Raw genomic sequence first — 18,329 nt, forward strand, 5'->3', positions numbered from 1 at the left:
AAAATAAAAGTGTCTGTGCACTTATTTCCCTTCACTGTATTCAAACGACTCTTTTGTGCTGCTTATTGATATCCTGAACCATGTGAGGGTTCCACTGAAAAATGACTTCCAGACTCCTGGCAAGGATGAAGTTGTCCTATCCATCACATCACATTCTGCAGTGTGTGTGTGTGTGTGTGTGAGAATAATTTGTACACTTACTGGTGTAGTTGTTTTCCTTTTGTTTCTGCCACCGAGATGAAAAATAAAACATCAAAATTGTGTCAGGGTTAAAAACATCATTCTGCTGTATGTGGCATTTCTTTCAAGAGGTGCCAAAAAAACTTTGTTCAAAAACTGAACAAATGCCAAGTCAAAGCCCAGAGTATGCAATGTGCTAAACAGAGTTTAAGTTATTATACAGTCTGGTTTTTGCCCTTGAATATCATGACCTATTTCAATGAAAAGTAATTTCAGTAAAGGTCATATGCATAGTAGTGTAGATGATGAAAAAGTGTCCATGAATGGGGTTTTCTGAAGATCATTAATGTTTTTGGTTTTTAAAAATGTTTGGTTACAGCATTTCTGACTGTCAGAAATGTGGTTTCATTTGTGTCTAAAATAACACTTCACATTTTGAAACATTTTGAAACTCATGAACACTTCGCACTATTTTGAAAATCCCCCAAGGTTTATTCACCTATAATCTCTATAAACGTTATTCATTTTATGCTTATATGCACACCAATTTTCTACTCTTGGTCAGATTTGGTGCCAGCTTTCCATGTCACTAAAATATTTGATAGGCTTAGATATGTAGCTATATAACTAATATCATTCTAGGTTAAAAAACAAAACAAAAACATAGCCACATTTTGGGTGGCAACATTCAGAAATGTCCATTTAAATGTTTTTATTAACACAAAGATATTGCCATCTGGTGTGTTAATCTAAACATAGGTTTCCAATTTTAGTTTTGGCCTCTTTGGTGCAAGTGCTCTGTGAAAGGCAGTCAAACCCTGAGGGAATAATGGCAAAATATGACAACTGTGTCAAATTATGTCATATAATTATGGGTTAGGATGGATACAATTGCAGTTAAGAGCTTTAATAAAGAGTATAATATCCAGAGGTCAAGGCAAAAGACATAAACAAAAGTAGGCAGAGGTCACATGATCAGGCAAACAGTATGAAACAGGCAAGGTAGAGAACCAAGGTCAAAGGAGTATACAAAGTCAAAAATCAGGCTAACAAACACTAGATCAAGGCTTGATACACAACAGAGGAAAACCTCAACTGTGTGTATTGCTTCAAATTGTTTGTGTGTGTGTGTGTGTGTGTGTGTGTGTGTGTGAGAGAGAGAGAGTCTCTTAAGTAGTGTGGTGTGATTAGTCCTCAGGAGAAGGTGACACATCTGTGTGTTCCATTGGGAGTCGTACTTGTCGGCCATGTTTGTAGTTTGTGGTGCATTCTCGGAAATAGAGTTGCTGGCACATTAAGTTAATCTGGTCTGCTCATGGAAAATAATAGACTATATATATTACTTTTTCATTCATACTTCTGTACCAAGTTATTTTATTTATTTATTTATTTACCTGTGACACATCTTTCTGCATAAACAAACAGCTTGGACAATTCAATGCATGCTTTTAAACTACCAACACTGCACATATAATGGGAAATTTATAATAGATGCACCATTTTATGTGAATCTTTGAAGTAGTGAATCATTTTGCTCTGTAGATTGTTTTGTATTTAGATTCTTGTCTTTGGTTGATGGTTTATGGAATGTATGCTAATGAATTTTATAGGTTTATACGTAACATTTACATTTACTAATTTAGCAGATGCTTTTATCCAAAGCGACTTACAAATGAGGAAATACGAGTAAAAGGATGACATAATTTCATTTACCACTGCATATATAACTGTTTTTTTGTTAAGTCTACTACATTAGACCACACAGTATTTGGCATACTTAATGTACTTTCTTGCAAAAGACCACAAGTAAAACATCCTGATCCATCCCTGACATTGTTCATCTGGGGACAATGATCATAAACCTCAGGATCATAAACCTTCATGAGAAAATCATTTTAAACTTTGGGGTTGAAGAACGGGAAAAGTGAAATGCTTGTCCAGTGCGATCAGAAATGTCTGCATGTTTGACAGTTCCTAACTTTCTTTATTTTCTACAGAGGTCCTCCAGGAATGAAACTCAAATTCGGAATTTGTGGTGCAGTAATCCTTACAAACACGATGGAGCTTTCTTGTTCAAAACATCCAGACTGAATTGTAGACTGTATGTCTGTTATGTAGCTAGTGCTAACCACTTGGTTGTGGACATGTGTGTATCAGACTTGAATATATGCAAGCATGTTAATATTGGGCTGCAGAAATGCATAGATTTGATTTTGGTAGAGCTCAACTGAAAAATTATTTAATTTAGTCCATACACTGTGCTTTTGTGCTAAATTTTAAGTATTAAAATGGCTTGATGGCAGTTGTACAAAGTGTAAATTGACCCTGTTTGCTTATAGCCTTCAGACATTTATCAAAACTAAGTATCTATCAAGCACATTATCTAAACTAGTTTTGTATAAAGGTATTTTGGACTGTAGGATGTGTCAAATAATAGCATCCACAGTAATCTCATGGTGATCTTTAGCAGCATCCTTAGCAGCAGCCAGTGATTAGACCACCAAACAGAAATAGAGCATCAATATGGATCAGGCAGGAAAGCAGGAGGAATCATCATCACTGGGAACTTGGGAGTAGCACTTGTAGCTCAATAGAGAGAGAGAGAGAGCGAGAGAGAGGGAGGGAGGGAGGGAGGGGGAAGAAAGAGGGAGAGGGAAGAGAGATATAACACAGATTATTAGGTATGCTCTTGTCCTGTAATGGTTTACCATGATGTACATTGTGTGCAGAGTGCCAGTAGGGACCCCGGCAAGACTAGCTATGAAAGCATAACCAAAAGGGAGAGTCAGTAGGTAACGCAAACATGAAAGCACCCCAGGTCATAAAGCGGCCGGCCACTCCACCGTCGACAAACCTGATTGAATGCGTGGGGGGTGGGGGGTGGTGGTGTTAGCAACAGCATTCAAACATCCCAGTTCACCACAACACTCCATGCCCATGAACTGTCCAGATCATATGAGGAAAAACTTATTAACAAAAGGCTTGACTAAACAAATATGTTTTAGCCTAGATGTAAACACTGAGACTGTGTCTGAGTTCCAACATCACAATGCCCCTGTTTACAAAGCGAGCTTCATGAAGGCATGATGTGTTAAGGATGGAAGAAGGTAGAAGAATTCGAGTGTCCTGCACAGAGCCCTGACCTCAACCCCACTGAACACCTTCGGGATGAACTGGAACACTGACTGAACCTCAGACCTCCTCACCTAACATCAGTACCTGATCTCACTAATGCTCTTGTAACTGAATGAACACAAGTCCCCAGAGACACGTGCCAAAAATCTAGTGGAAACCATTCCCTGAGGAGTGGAGATTATTATACGAGCAAAGCAGGGACTAAATCTCGAATGGGATATTCATCAGATATGGGCGTGTTTGGTCAGGTGATTTGGCCATATAGTGTATGTCTGCTATAAAACACTGTAAACACTAATGTAAATATTTGAGGAGGTTGACATCTCGGTGAGAATCCATTTGAGCTACACATAAAATGCCCTGAGAGGTTCACTCCTGACTCCCTAATGCAATATGCCTCTGTTGGTCTGATTAGATTAAGGTTAAAAGTCAGCTTTAAGGCTGAGACAGTCATATTCTTGAGTTTAGGTGCTCCTTGAGTCCTCATTTATGTCTTGCTTTCTGCAGTCAGCACAGTGTTTTGACCTGAGACTATAGCTGGAATCAGATAGTACAACGACGCCACTGAGACAATGACACCATCATTGTCATTGCTGATAGAGCTGTTATGCTCCATTTGCAAAGCTTTCGGATGTTTCCATTACTCATAAAACTGCATTATGTCCTGATTCAGTAGCTTAGGATTGTCTTTTACCTGCTGATATTTGTCCTTCAGTGATGAATGGAAAAAAGTCTGTCAACATGCCCTGTATCATATTTATTTATTTATTTTAGTTTCCCCTAATTTAGTCTTTCTACCCACCAGCCAGCTCTCCCCATCACATGATAGCTATGAACCAGGGATGGCAAAGGCTAACACATGCTTCCTTTGAGGCACATGAAGCAAGCTGACTTCATCTTTTTGCAACGTCAGGGGTGAAGGAAAGTACTATCCAGCCACTTCTGCATGCATAAGTTCCCAGCTGCCCATGATTGACTAGCCTCACTGTGATTGAACAGGGACAGAGAGCACCCTGAGTCCACGGCCAATTTTGCTCTCTCTTGGATTCCCGGCCATGGATGGCTGTGGCATCGTCGGGATTCGAACTCGCGATCTCCAGACAATAAGGTGAACTCTTTTCTGTTGTTTGTAAGTCTTTGTAAGTTTGTAACTGGTCAGATACACACACAAAAAACGAAGGGCCTATTTCAAATCTCCAAACATTTATAATATGGAATTAGCCTCTGGACCATAATGTGAGAAAGAGTTACTATTTACTTAATTGTTTGGATTTAAAAAACAAACCTCATTAGAAGGACATTAGAAGACAGAAGAGACTTAGGATCTCATGTATTAATAGTGACATTTTGTAAAATGTTTTTTGTACTGACTCGATAATGTAGAAGTCATAAAATAAAAAAGTTTGTACTAAAAAAAAAAATTAAATACTAATAATAAGGTGCCCAAGACTTTTGCACAGTGCTGTAAGTCTATCTAAACGTGATTAATATCTTCCTAACAGCATAAGATATGTTGCAGTACATGGCAGCTTGCATCAGAAGTCTCTCCATAATTAATACTCTCCATAATCATTATTCCAAAAATAACCACAACAGCCACAATATAATCATTAAAGACAGCTTTCTATTTTTTTCTCTTAAATGAATTTTTTCCCCTGTGAAATATTTATTGTCTCATTTTCCATAGCCGAAAAAGTAAGTAACAATTATCAATATGAAACTATGAGCTTTAGTTACTTTTAATTACACTTTACTTTAAGATGCAAACAACATAAATAAAAGGGATATGAATGATGTTTGGGTCAACACAGAATAATTTGTATATGTTGCATATCTTCAACTACTTATATAACTGGCTGTGACAGATGAGTCATATCTATTGATATCCTTAACATGACCCACTGTCCACCCACGTATCAATTATTCCATTTTTGATAAGATTCTGACATCAAAACCCTGAGTACTGGTTAATACGTGATTCAGATCTATTACTGGCAACATGCTGTACTTGAAATCCCTTGTGAACTGATCAATTTAACAAATATTTTTTAAAATAATACCTATAGTGAAGGATATACCCATCAACGGTAGCTAGCTCAATGCTAGTAGCTAACATAAGCTTTCTAGCTGTGGGTCTATTGCACCTGGCTACTAGATCATTGCTGAAAGCTATTTACTGTAGCTTTCTGAAGCTCACCTCTAGTTTACTGCTAGTCACAAACATTTTCTATCCAGCTCATAGCTAACAGCTAACATATCAAGCTGCTAGGATTTTGTAACTAACCTCTAGTGCTATGCTAATATTAGCTGTCTAGCTGCTAGCTTTCTGTAGCTGGTAATTGAGGGTAGCTGGATGCAGTTTCAGAATTATGGGTACTAATAAAACATCATAGACAAGTAGTTCAAGGTAAGGTATGTGCTACAGTAGGTCAAATTCCAGATTGTTCCAGAAAATTTAGTAATTTATGATGCTTGATATAAGCATCATATAGAAACTTTACCATGTCTAATGACAGAATAGCCCCAAGAAATTAATGCATGAAGTAATTAATTAAAAAAAAAAACTGTATTAAACTTTAAAATCATTACTTCCATTGCCCAATATATAATATTTACAAAGTATCAATAACATTGGAACATTTTTACTCAAGCAGTATTAAAACCATGCAGTTTTTTTTTGTGTGCTTTTTTTAATGCATAGTCATAAATAAGGAATACCTATAAGAATGACTAAACCAGCTCACTGTTCACAAAAACAATTCACAAACGCATATCAATACAGTAAACCTTCCAGGCCTCTTGGTCTGGTATAACAAAATAAAAACAATAGGGATATAGTTTATGTGTGATTTCTACAGTTTATTTCACTGCATGTGTTTAGTTTATGTGTTAAAAAGAAGAGAACAAAATAATGCAGCTCCTCTTGGAAAAGGAGATCTTAATGCCAGTTCATATACAAAACATACGGCACATAATACATTATGCATTTGCTTTGTGCATTAAAAACGCCCAGCTTATCTATTTGGTTTTAAGTCTTTTGTAGATTAACACCTACAGTACCATGCCAGATAAAAATCAACAGCAAATCAAATTCACATGATTGCAATCCTTGCAGAGTGTACAGAAAATTAATAACATGCATGAAGTAGCTAGGTGTACATACTTTTTCCGTTAGGAACACTTCATCTTGACATTGGTAAGATGAAGATATGGGAGAAGTTGCTCCCCATTTAAGAGCATCCAATATAATTAAGGCTACAATTAATGTTCACAGGTAATCATTAAATTTTTATCAGTAAACATTAATAGGCTGTTTTCACACTGATATCATCCTTCTGGCAGCATGAAGGCCAGCTAAGGACAGCCATAAATGGACTCTTCTGGCATTTATTTTTTTTGGAAAAGTCTGTATGGCCAGTCCAAGCCTCCTGACCAAGCATGCAAATAAAAAACAATAGGGACATACAGTACTGTATGCATGATTCTTGCAGCGTACTGTACATTCACCTTCCATTTATTATGAACACCTGTACACCTGCAGGTTCATGCAGTTATCTAATCAGCCAGTAGGGTCGTAGGAACACAGTGCATATGATCATGCAGATACTGGTTAATGTTAATATCAAATATCAGAAAGAATAAAAAAATGTGAAAACTGTGACTTTGATCGGGGCACAGATGTTAGTACCAAAAGGGCTGGTTTGAGTATTTCAGAAACGGCTGATCTCCTGATTTTCACACACAGCCGTCTCTAGAGTTTACACAGAATGGTGTAAAAAACAAAAAACACTTAGTGAGTGATAGTTATGTGTGTGGAAACGCCTTGTTGATGAGAGAGGTCAGAGGAAAATGGCCAGATTGGTTCGAGCTGACAGGAAGGAACTCATATAATCACTCTGTACAACCGAGCTGAGATGAAAAGCATCTCAGCATGCACAGAACTTGGAACCCTGAGATGGATGAGCTACAACATTAGAAGACCACATCAGGTTCCTCTCCTATCAGCCAAGAACAGGAATCTGAGACTATCATGGGCACAGACTCACCCAAACTGGACAGGTGAAGATTAGGAAAAAAAAATCACCTGGTGTTTTCCAGTCTTCAATGGTCCAGTTTGGGTGAGTCTGTGCTCATGATAGTGTCAGATTCCTGTTCTTCACTGACAGGAGTGGATCCTGATGTGGTCTTCTACTGTTGTAGCTCAACCACCTCAAGGTTTGATGTTTTGTCCATGCTGAGATGATTTTCTGCTCACCCTTTGTACAAAGAGTGTGTATTGGAGTTACAATAGACTTCCTGTCAGCTCAAACCAGTCTAGTCATTCTCCTCTGATCTCTCTGATCAGTAAGGTGTTCAGACCCTCCGCTCACGGGATGTTTTTTGCTTTTCACACCATTCTGTGTAAACTCTAGAGAGAGTGTTGTGTGTGAAAATCCCAGGAGATCAGCAGTTTCTGAAATACTCAAACCAGCCCGTCTGGCACCAACATCCATGCCACGGTTAAAGTCCCAGAGATCACACATTTTCTTCAATCTGATGTTTGATGTGAACATTAACTGAACTCTTGACATGTATCTCCATCATTTTATGCATTGGGCTGCTGCCACATGGCTGATTAGATGACTGCAAGAATGTGTGGGTATACAGGTGTTCCTAATAAAGTAGACGCCGAGTGACTCTCAGTGCATATATATATATATATATATATATATATATATATATATATATATATATATATATATATATATATATATTTAGTCTGTGTGTTAGTAAGAGAAAAAAAAAATGATGCAGTTACCAAATGTTGAAAAGGAAAGTTGGATTCAAAATTGTTATTCGTGGAGCATTTACAATTCCCATTCCTAGCGCTAAGAGACAGCTTGTGCACATGAACACTCTGGGTATTGGCTCGATGCAGCTTTCACGCCTTACATGTTATTGTCGTTGGCAGACTAATGCATTAACAAGTACAGTGTGTGTGGTCACGTCTGTGAGATGGAGCCGGAGCAGAATACAAAGTCTGCCTGCTGGAACAAGATGCTCAAAATGGGCTCTGTGAATGTAAATACCTTTGTAAAAGCGTTCTCTCTGTTTTGTTGTATGGGCTGGACACTATTTTGAAAAGCACAGAGAACTCAGTCCTCTTAGCACCTCTTAGGACTGATGATAAGGTTACAGTTAGGCAGAGTGTGGCATTAAAGGAGCTGTGTTTTGTCCAAGATCCTTTTTTTAATGCTGCTTTTGTACATATAACATAGTGCACCTTCATTCAGGGAACCTGCTTCTATAGAGGGCTTCTAACTCTCAGCTCTTAATTAGGGCAGGGAGCGTGTTTAGACTGCATACAAAGACCCTAAAGCAGATTAATGATGAGGATGTGTTATGCCTCAGGTTTTTCACTGTAGTAAAGCTCTCACCATCATACAGGAAATCATTCACATTTCTCTCCCAACACACAATTCATTTTGTTGTGGAGTGTGGACCAAAAAAAAAAAAAAAAATCCGGAACAGTTTTGGAGTGGTATGAATCTATGTAGTGCTTGCATTGTCGACTATTAATCGTGACTGAGGTGCTTAATGTATTTGAGAACAGCAGTAAATCACTGAGAGCTTGAGGAATGTTTTGCTCTGCCTGTGGCCTCCCACTCATCGTCCAGCAGCCCGAGACTATCCCTGACACCCACATCATGCACTCAGACACATTAAGAATCTCTGCCCATAGACCCAGTAATACATTCTGCCAACTGTATGGAGAAACCATAAAGAATGGAGGAGGATGAAACTCTAAACACCAACATACAGTATCTAAAAGCATGTGTCATATGACAGAGAAGGCCCGTAGGCATTTAATAGTGTGGTGAACAGAATCGGCTGTTTTGTATTGTACAAACGTCACACTTTCTGTTAGCCAGAGTGGACACAAGCCTTGTACTGATATGATGTGGTTTAAATGCAAAATCCGATGGAGTATGTCATCCAAGATGGATGTATTCCACCGAAAGATGAGGCACACTTCAGAAGGCAGCATGGAGGTTTTCTTAATCGTCTAATTTGTGCTGCTTCTTCCTTCCCTGCAGGCTGCGCAGCGGATTATCGAAACACATAATGCATAAGCACAATGGCAATCATGTGCTAGAATGCTTGATAGATACAGAACCCTGGGATGTAAATCACTCAGTTCATGATTGCTACTTTTCTGTTTTCGGACTCCCTGTGCTCTCCCAAAGTCTCATTCTCTCCTTCTGCTGAATCACTTGCAACTTTGAAATTCACTTTATCTAATATTTTATTTACTATATTCATAGTAGCTCATGGAAAAAAAGAGAGTCATTAATTGGTGTTGCCTTTAGAAAATTAATTATGTAGTCTAGTTTGTGTATGTTTATCAGCTTGATTAAAATGGATCTTGTTGTTATAAATAACAGGTTTTTGCATTAATTCGTGTTGAATTTATCTGCACGTTGTTCTGTATAACTGTGTTTGGTGTAGTATTCCATTAAAGTGGACAAAAGAACCTAAAGGTTTGGGGTACTATAGAAAGGTCTATTGTTTACAGGAATTGTTCTTTTTTTTTTTGTGACACAGAAATATAATTAGATTTGAAACAGACTCAATAGAAACATTCAGAGTGCAAACAGAGGGCAGTCATGCCTTATGTCCGTGTCATGCATTAGAACAGTATTATAACTGTTCACACTTTTTCAGCTACACCATATGGGCAAATGTTTGTGGACAACTGACCATCACACACAAACTGCCATCCTCAAACTGTTGCCACAAAGCTGGACACACACACACAATTGTGTCTTTGTATGCAGTAGCATTACAATTTCTCCTCACTAGAGCAAACGTGTTCGAGCATGACAATGGTCCTGTGCACAATTCGAGACATGGATAATGAGAGATTTTAAGAAGGTTGGACTGGGAGAACTCGAGTGTCCTGCACAGAGCCCTGACCTCAACCCCACTGAACATGTTTGGGATGTACTGGAACACCGACTGCACCCCAGACCTCCTCACCTAACATCACTAATGCTCTTGTAGCTGAATGAACACAAATCCCCACAGCCATGCTCCAAAATCTAGTGGAAAGCCTTCCCAGAAGAGTGGAGCTTATTATAACAGGAAGCAGGGAGGAGGGGTTAACTATCTAACTATATATTAATGCACATGGTTTTTGAATGGGATGTTCAACGAGCCCATATGAGCATGATGGTCAGGTGTTACATATTTTTGGCCAAATAATTTATCACTGGTAGGGCCGAAACCAAAACACCTCATTCTGGTTAATATTTACAGAGCAGAAATATTTAGTGTAGAAACTACAGGAGAATGTATACAAACTATACCCACTTTATATCTTTCAGTGTGGTTGCGCTTTGGTATAGTTGCAGAAGTTGACCTGGGTTACCAGTTGCTACGTTTTACTTTTAGTACAAGGGAATGTAGGTAGCTTAATTAAACTTAGTGAGAAGTAGTGCAAGAAGCCACCTCCAATACAGCACTTCTGTTAGGACCAAAACAAATTCTATATGTTATGGGGAAGCTTAAGTAGATCTCCTGTAGAGTGATTTTCCAGATTTGTGCTACCGGTTGTATGGATGAATACAAGCAGAGCAGGGGTTTCAGTGGAAAAGTGCGATTTCAAAAGTATAGCATGTCATGTCTTGATCTAGCTACTTATACAGATGCAGGCCCTGAGGATTGTGGGTGCTTATGCTACTTATGTATGGAAACAGTTCCTGCTGTGTTGTCAGGCTGTGGGGTGTTTCTCCTGGAATGGTAATGATGAGAGGACGACATCTCTTGTGACTGGTGCACTGGCATTACTTATGTAGTCAAAAATATCCCATGCTTCATTAACTTTGATGTATTACCAAACTTCACAGTTACCATTTAAAGACATTTGGCACTGTTTTGATCTATCTCGTTTTCATAAGACCTGCCAGACTTTGGGGCTTTTTGGCATAAATGAGGAGCCAGCCATGTCGCATTTCAGTGATGAGCTGTTTGATGCAGCAGCATTTGTTGCAGTTGTTGGCTTCTCAGTAGGTTTCAGAAGGTTATATAACCAAGAAGAGATACTTAAACAGATAAATATGATAAAACTGATGATGTCTGAGGTTGTCCAAAGTATTTGTCTAGATTTGAGAAAATCACTTTTGGCACATTTTTAATGATATGATTCAGTCTGTGGCTATTGTAAACTGAATTTTAATATTCAGCTCCTCTTATATACTGACAAGCTGTGCTGTCACATTCGATAATGCTACCTACCTCTTTGAAATATTTTACCAGCCAGCTTTTTATACTGCATTTTTGTTTACTGTATTGCTGCTGCTACAACACACCACTAATACAGAAAAAAAACAGTAGATAGATAGATAGACAGATATTCATCCCAGAGGAAAATCCACACATTACAGCAGCACAGAGAGTTAGAAATTATATAAAAGTAATTTAACATTAAAAATGAAATAAGAAAAATATCAAATAAGAATATAATGGAAGAGTGCAAGGTGGCAGTGGAGTGGGTTGTTAAACATTGTAGATATAAGCAGCAGACGTGAGTGGGATTAAACTGGCAGTGCGGTGCAAACATTGTCAACAATGTAAACTGTGATAAAATGGATGTACAGTATTGTATAGAATGAATATGTGAAAAAGAAAGAAAAAATAAGGAAAATGAATAGATGTTAAGTGGCAGTGCATATGGGTTATGAATAGTGGAGCTTATCAGATTTAAGATCAGATTTATTGCAGCCTGAATACAAGTTGTGTTGTATATGTATTGTGATACAAAACCTATTATAATGTGTTTGAACATACTGTATATTTTGTGTATAATATGTGCCTTTTTTATTTATTTATTTTTTTTTAAAGTTCTACTGTACTTACATAGAAAGCAAATAAACCTTAAAATAATGCTTTTAGAAACGTCTTGGAGAGAATCTGCGTATGTATAATGATTTGGGTGAGCTGATTAAAATACGTGTTTAGTCGGGATATAATTCAATTTCAGAAAAAAAGGTAAAGTATCGTCTCTCCCTTCTCTGCCGTTGTTTAAAAATAAAATGCTTCCACATAAGCGTGTCATGTTTCAAAGCAGTCATTATCGCATGTTCTCTGCAAAGTTATTTTGCCAGCCCCAGTGACGTCCAATCAACAGCCAATTTGATCATTTTTTTTGGTAAACACTATCCTTTAACACTGAGATTAGAACACACAAGTGTCTGATCTAAAAACATGAAATTGCAGGTCTACAGTATGTAAAACAGTTTGTAAAATTGCATTATTATGAGAAAAAACTGCATGAAAAATAGTGAACACACATCTACAGTATAGTAGTATTGTAACATCTGGATAAATAATGTCCATGGCATGTATTTAATTAAGAAAGTATACTTCATTTTAACTTGATTTAATCACTATTTCATAACTTCATGAGATCACTGTACCAGGTACCATACTTTCAGAACAAGAAACAATTATTGTGACAGGTTTAAAAGCTGTCATTTTTTTTTTCTTTTGCAAAATAATATAAACAGAAAATGATTGCAGAGATTTTTCTACAGGATTGACATTTGTGTTATTTAAAGCTAACCAGCTTTTCAACCTTTGTGTCTCCATATTAGAATCATATTTAGTTAAGCATAGCGTTTATTGTACACAGTTAATTAACCAAAGGGATTGCCACTCGACAGGTTAGAGCGAGCTAATCGAATCCTTGGCAGCCATGATTTTGCAATTAATAATCATGAATATAGCTAATAAGTTATATCAAAGGGGAACAAGGTTAATTACTGTGTATCATCACCATGTCTTAATTAAAGCTGCAGGATGTAAGGTTTTGGAATTGCATCCTCACTGGAAAAAAAAAAATGCACAAGCTGCTTGTCGAAGAACATTTTGTGCATTTTTTCTTTTTAATCTCATATGTCAAGTGTTACAGTATACATTCAATGAGAATTCACAGAGCTGCACCCCAAAACACATTTTTCACACCAAAAAATGGTAAGTTGCCTCAATAGGAATGTCTCCATTGCTAAGAGTATTAAAGGGGTCATATGGTGCGTTTTAATGTTTTCCTTTTCCTTTAGTGTGTAATATATCTGTTTGTGTATGTATAAGATCTGCAAAGTTACAAAGTCATAGTCTGCCACAAAGGGATTTATTCTATCTAACAGAGAACACTGTACCAGACCTGCCCAAAAGGCCTCGATCGAAGTCCAGATATTACTTTCGCAAACGCCTATGTCACTATTTGAAATATTAGCATAATCCCGCCCAAAGGCAGGTGCAAAGAAAGAAGGCGAGGCTTCAGTGAATTGTGTTGATGCCATGTCGTAAAGACGCTGTGTGTTTGAATGTGAAAGCAAAACCCCTTTGTTTGGCCTTCCGAAAGAGACATTATTAGGAATCTGTGGTTAAAATTTATTTATAACGCTGTTTCTGAGCAGTACAACCCAAAAGTTTGCTTGTGCACAGCGCAGTTTACAGAGGACAGCTTCCTGAACCTGGGAGAGTACATCACAGGCTATACATGAAGGCTACTCTGTGATTTGCTCAGACAATCTTGCACTTCTGAATCAGAACCTGTAAATATATTTAATTATTTTATGATGTATTTGCTATTGTCTGTTCAAATGTGGAGTTTTGTGTTGTGGCCCAGGGCTCTGTTGTAGACCAAAGTGCTAGCTAAAGTTAAGTAGTTTTGATATTCAGCTGTGGGAATTTTTACCTATAAACGTGCAGAGTAACGCATAATGTTTGTTGTTCTTACAATCTTCACAAGTGATCAAGTGCATAAAGTTCAGGACATGAAGTTGTTAAGTGAAGAAGACAAATTAAACCGTTATAACATCGTATCTGAATGGTAAGAGGGTTACAAAATCAAAACTTTCCACTGTGAAATGTCCCGCTCAAGTCGTGCTTGCAAAGTTGGTTCTGATTGATCTGCTTCATCATCCGCATTTTCTGAATCTGACTCGAGCTCGAACTGATACGGTAAAACCGACTACATTATTAACTGTGTTGATTAGAAGCTTAGAACTGCTTTAGAAGTCTTGTTAGCTGAAGCTTGCCATTATGGTAAGGGTCGTTACATTTCTGATACACGCTTGAGGTTTTTGGCCAATCACAACACAATGGGTCAACTGGCCAATCTGAGCACTCTGGGCTTTTTGGAAAACCGGAATTGAATCGGAGCGTTTCAGACAGCCTGGGAATAGAGGAACAGCAATAATGCACAGTATGTGAACATTAATGTGTTTTTTGAACATTACAGCATGTTAACCTATTCTATTAAACCCAATAAACAAACTTATGAACTTTTAAAACTGTTTAAAAAGCATCATATGAGTCCTTTAACATGCTATTAGAGCAGATGCTGATACTGAGCCACAGGTTTCTTAAACTGTCTTGCCCTTTCTCTGCTCTAACACACCCACTTCAACTCAGAAAGTGTTGTTAATTAGCTGATATGTCGAATCAGGTGTGAGGAGCAGCAAAAAAACTAAAATCTGCAGGACAGGGGGTAGAATAAAATTCAACTTGCCTGATATAACTGAGTTAAAGTACAGAGAAACAGCAAACAGGCACTGTTAGTCTCTTGCTGATGAACATCAGCACACTACTTAAAACAGTAGAAAATGAAAAGACAGAGATCTGTAGATAAAATACACACACAAGGTGAACAGACGCCTAAATCAGCTTACTCTCACCCCCCAAAACTGAGCTTTAAATCCATTAAATAAAGAATGAGCAAGTGTTATCCATTACCTAAGAGGGGTGAATTAGCTTTTTAGGGGTTTGGTGAACTGTGGATAAGTCCCAGTGACAGTGAGAATCATCTTCATATCTTATTGTGTGCAAGTGCATGTATGCTACAGTAAGACCTTCCAACACAGTCAAGAAGTGAAGGAAATGGCAATAAATTCCACTGTCGTATAGCCACTGCCATCTTTCTCAGGAACCGTCTCACTAGTCCAGTGCTGATTTGGAATGATGAATGGGGTCATCACAGTTGGGGCTGTGTGGTAAAAACCCCTCTTCACTGTTGCAAAAGGATCTGGGGAAATATCTTTGGTCATGCCTCGACGTCCCAGGAAAAGACTGTGTCCAGGTTATGTACTTAAGGAGTTAAATTTAGGATTCAGGATGGAACATGCAGGTTGTGCAATCCCAAGCTGTGGAACAGAGGACTAGCTCTTTACTCTTTACACAGCTTTGTGATGGGTCATCGAAATATGCCAGTTCAGTCTACATGTGTTTTGTGGATTTGTTATATCTGTAAGAATCTATGATCTGTGATTGTGTGCCTTTAACATTTGTTGTTGGAGGTACTGCAGGAGTACGGGGTCTACAGTATCTCTAATGTCTGGGCCATTACTTTGTACAATTCAGTCTGTGTTTGAGTTGTGTCCACATTCCCGCTGTTAATTCATAACAATATAAGGTGGGTGTCAGAGTCTGTCAAGGTTGTGTCATGTCTTCACTAATGTTTGTGATTTTCATGTACAGGATATCAAGATGCAGCCAAGGAGAAGGGTAACACCCCTGTTATTCTGGAGATGGTGTTCTCTTGGCAGCATACAATCCTCTGACATGCTCTGAAACATCTCATCGCTGAGTGTGAAAATCAACAAGTCTGAGGCCATGATTCTCCAGAAAAGAGTTGGATGCTCCCTTAAGATGTTTTCCCCGAGGAAAAACAAAAGTGTTTTTACCCGAGTCTGCACTGGGATTGCCATTTACAATCGTAGCATGCTGAGTTTGGTTCCAAATGACTCCTATGTGCCATTCAGGCACTCAACCTTCATCTAAAAGAGTCGTTTCAGAGAGTTGACTCATTCACGAACAGCACATCGCCCAAGGCTATTCCGGGATTGTCAGTTGCACTCTTAGCAAGCTGTGTTTGGTTTCTTTTGTATTTTCTATTTCATTTAAATCGTATTTCATCCAATGTTTCTGTTATTCAAGTTGAGAAAACCACATAAAGAACAAAGCAGAACACCAAGAAACACGTACATGATGAAATGGAACGTTGGAATACTCCCCAATGCATCTGGCCAAAATGACAGAGACGATAAAAATCAACTAAAAAATGTTTAAAAAACATATTTTCTAATCAGTTGCTATAGTAAATAATTACATTCAGATTGCTACACATCTTATTTTGCCTGTACAGCTGTTCAGATGACTGTTTTTTAATCTACCCTAATCGAGAAGTTTTCAATTTCAGGCACATAACTACTTTCTATTTTCCTTTTTTCCCTCAGTTTTTGGTTAAGGCACTACAAACTGGTCTACCCTATCCAGGGGTAGGCAAGTACCACACCTTATTCATGTACCCATGCCCTGCAACATGATACTGCTTGGCATGTCATTGAAAAAACAAACAAACAAACAAACAAACAAAAATGTTCTTTTGCATCACAGTACTTCATAAACCTCAAACCGCAGTAAACATGACTCACAACTTTACACATGAGGTACAACTTTGATAAGAAAAAAAGCTACTGCTAGGAGTTATTAAAGTCAACATTGTCTAAATGGGCTTTTAAGAAGTTTCATTAAATTGCTTTTAAAGTACACATGACGTGCCTTGAGAGCCATGATCTGATTTTGAATGTTGACGTCAAGGAGAATCCACAGAGGTATAAGTATATGATGTGAAAGGCTGCAGCCACTTGAGAATTATTAATAAGTTATGTAATTAAACATGTAATTGCTCTCTGGGCAATATCGGCACACAGCTTACTGCAACTTTATGAGCTGCAAAACTGCTACATGCAGCACAGTGGTCATCTGGCACTTCAGTGTTCCAAATTGTTGTATTGGCTATGCCCAATGCGTGTGCAATGGCTCTGACTGATTTCCCCCTTTTTCACCTTGCTTTTCTCCCATAGACAGATCTCTGATCTTCATGTTGGTTTATCCTTTTTAACAACAAACACAGTCTTCACAGGTGAAACCCAGAGCTCAAACCGAGAGTAGATGTTCAGAGCTAATAATTGTTTAAACAATCAATATAACAGGGTACACCTGAGCAGCAAGAAACACCTGTCAGTCACATGTTCCAGTATTTTTGATCACTTGAACATTGGGTGGGTTCAAACAAAAGGTGCCATGTTCTAGCTGTTTAACATATCTAGATATAAAAAAAAATGAGGAAATGAAAGCTGAAATTCTGATCTATTGTCATATTCATCTCACGATCTCAAACCCAAAAGAATTGGCCTTGCTGTTCCAGAACTTTTTGAGGGGGCTGCATGACAGTGCTTAACAAGGTCATCGTATGAATCTGCTGTATCTTGACTGCTGTCATAATGCTTTTGCTTTCAGTCATTTTGAAAGCAAGCGCTTTTGGTCATTACTATAAGGGAGGCCACTTGTTGGCCCATTGCTCACAAAATTCAACCCTGGGCCGTGTGTGAGTTCTAGGATTTCTAAAGGATGCCAAACTGACACAGACGTGCAGAGCATACTGCGAGACAGTATGCCACATGCGTTGTGCTGTTATTTGGATAGTCAAGCTAGGAACATCTTTTTTTGTCTTTGATACTGGTAGTCATGTTGTTATATTTGTGATTCACAATTTGTGAAACACAAGATTCAGTGTTTTGAGCAAAGTTGTGTGAAGTTGAATACATATTGTGAAGCTTAACACATAGTAAATGTGCAGATAACTCCTCCAGTCCTCTGCTACTGGCCCTAGGTCTATGACAGCATTCAACACTACTGTATTATTGTGTTTCTATGTTCTGGGAGCTTTTGCCTCCCCATCCAGTGTTCTCTTACCTCATGTTTTACAAATTAAGCACTGCTCAACACTCAGCAATCAATTTATATGGACCTTTTGGGCCTTAGTTTACATTTGTGACATCAGGGAATACTACACATCTCAAGACGTCAGCTAGTCTGAATCATAAAACACACGTTCTGAACTGATTTTTGTACTTAATGGAGATTTAAGGGGAATGGGTAAATAACAAAGTATCTACAGTGGTGCT

The 18,329-nt window shown here is 38.1% G+C and overlaps 1 long non-coding RNA gene across 1 annotated transcript; it reads left to right on the top strand.

Annotated features, from left to right (window-relative positions):
* The first annotated feature begins 4,157 nt into the window (after positions 1–4,157).
* On the top strand, positions 4,158–16,910 carry LOC124626257 (uncharacterized). The gene is made up of 2 exons (XR_006980986.2): positions 4,158–4,423; positions 15,838–16,910. It is a non-coding gene; the product is annotated as an uncharacterized LOC124626257 (long non-coding RNA).
* Positions 16,911–18,329: the final 1,419 nt, after the last annotated feature.

This window comes from Ictalurus punctatus, chromosome 24, assembly GCF_001660625.3.
Source record: "Ictalurus punctatus breed USDA103 chromosome 24, Coco_2.0, whole genome shotgun sequence".
Classification (NCBI taxonomy): Eukaryota; Metazoa; Chordata; class Actinopteri; order Siluriformes; family Ictaluridae; genus Ictalurus; species Ictalurus punctatus.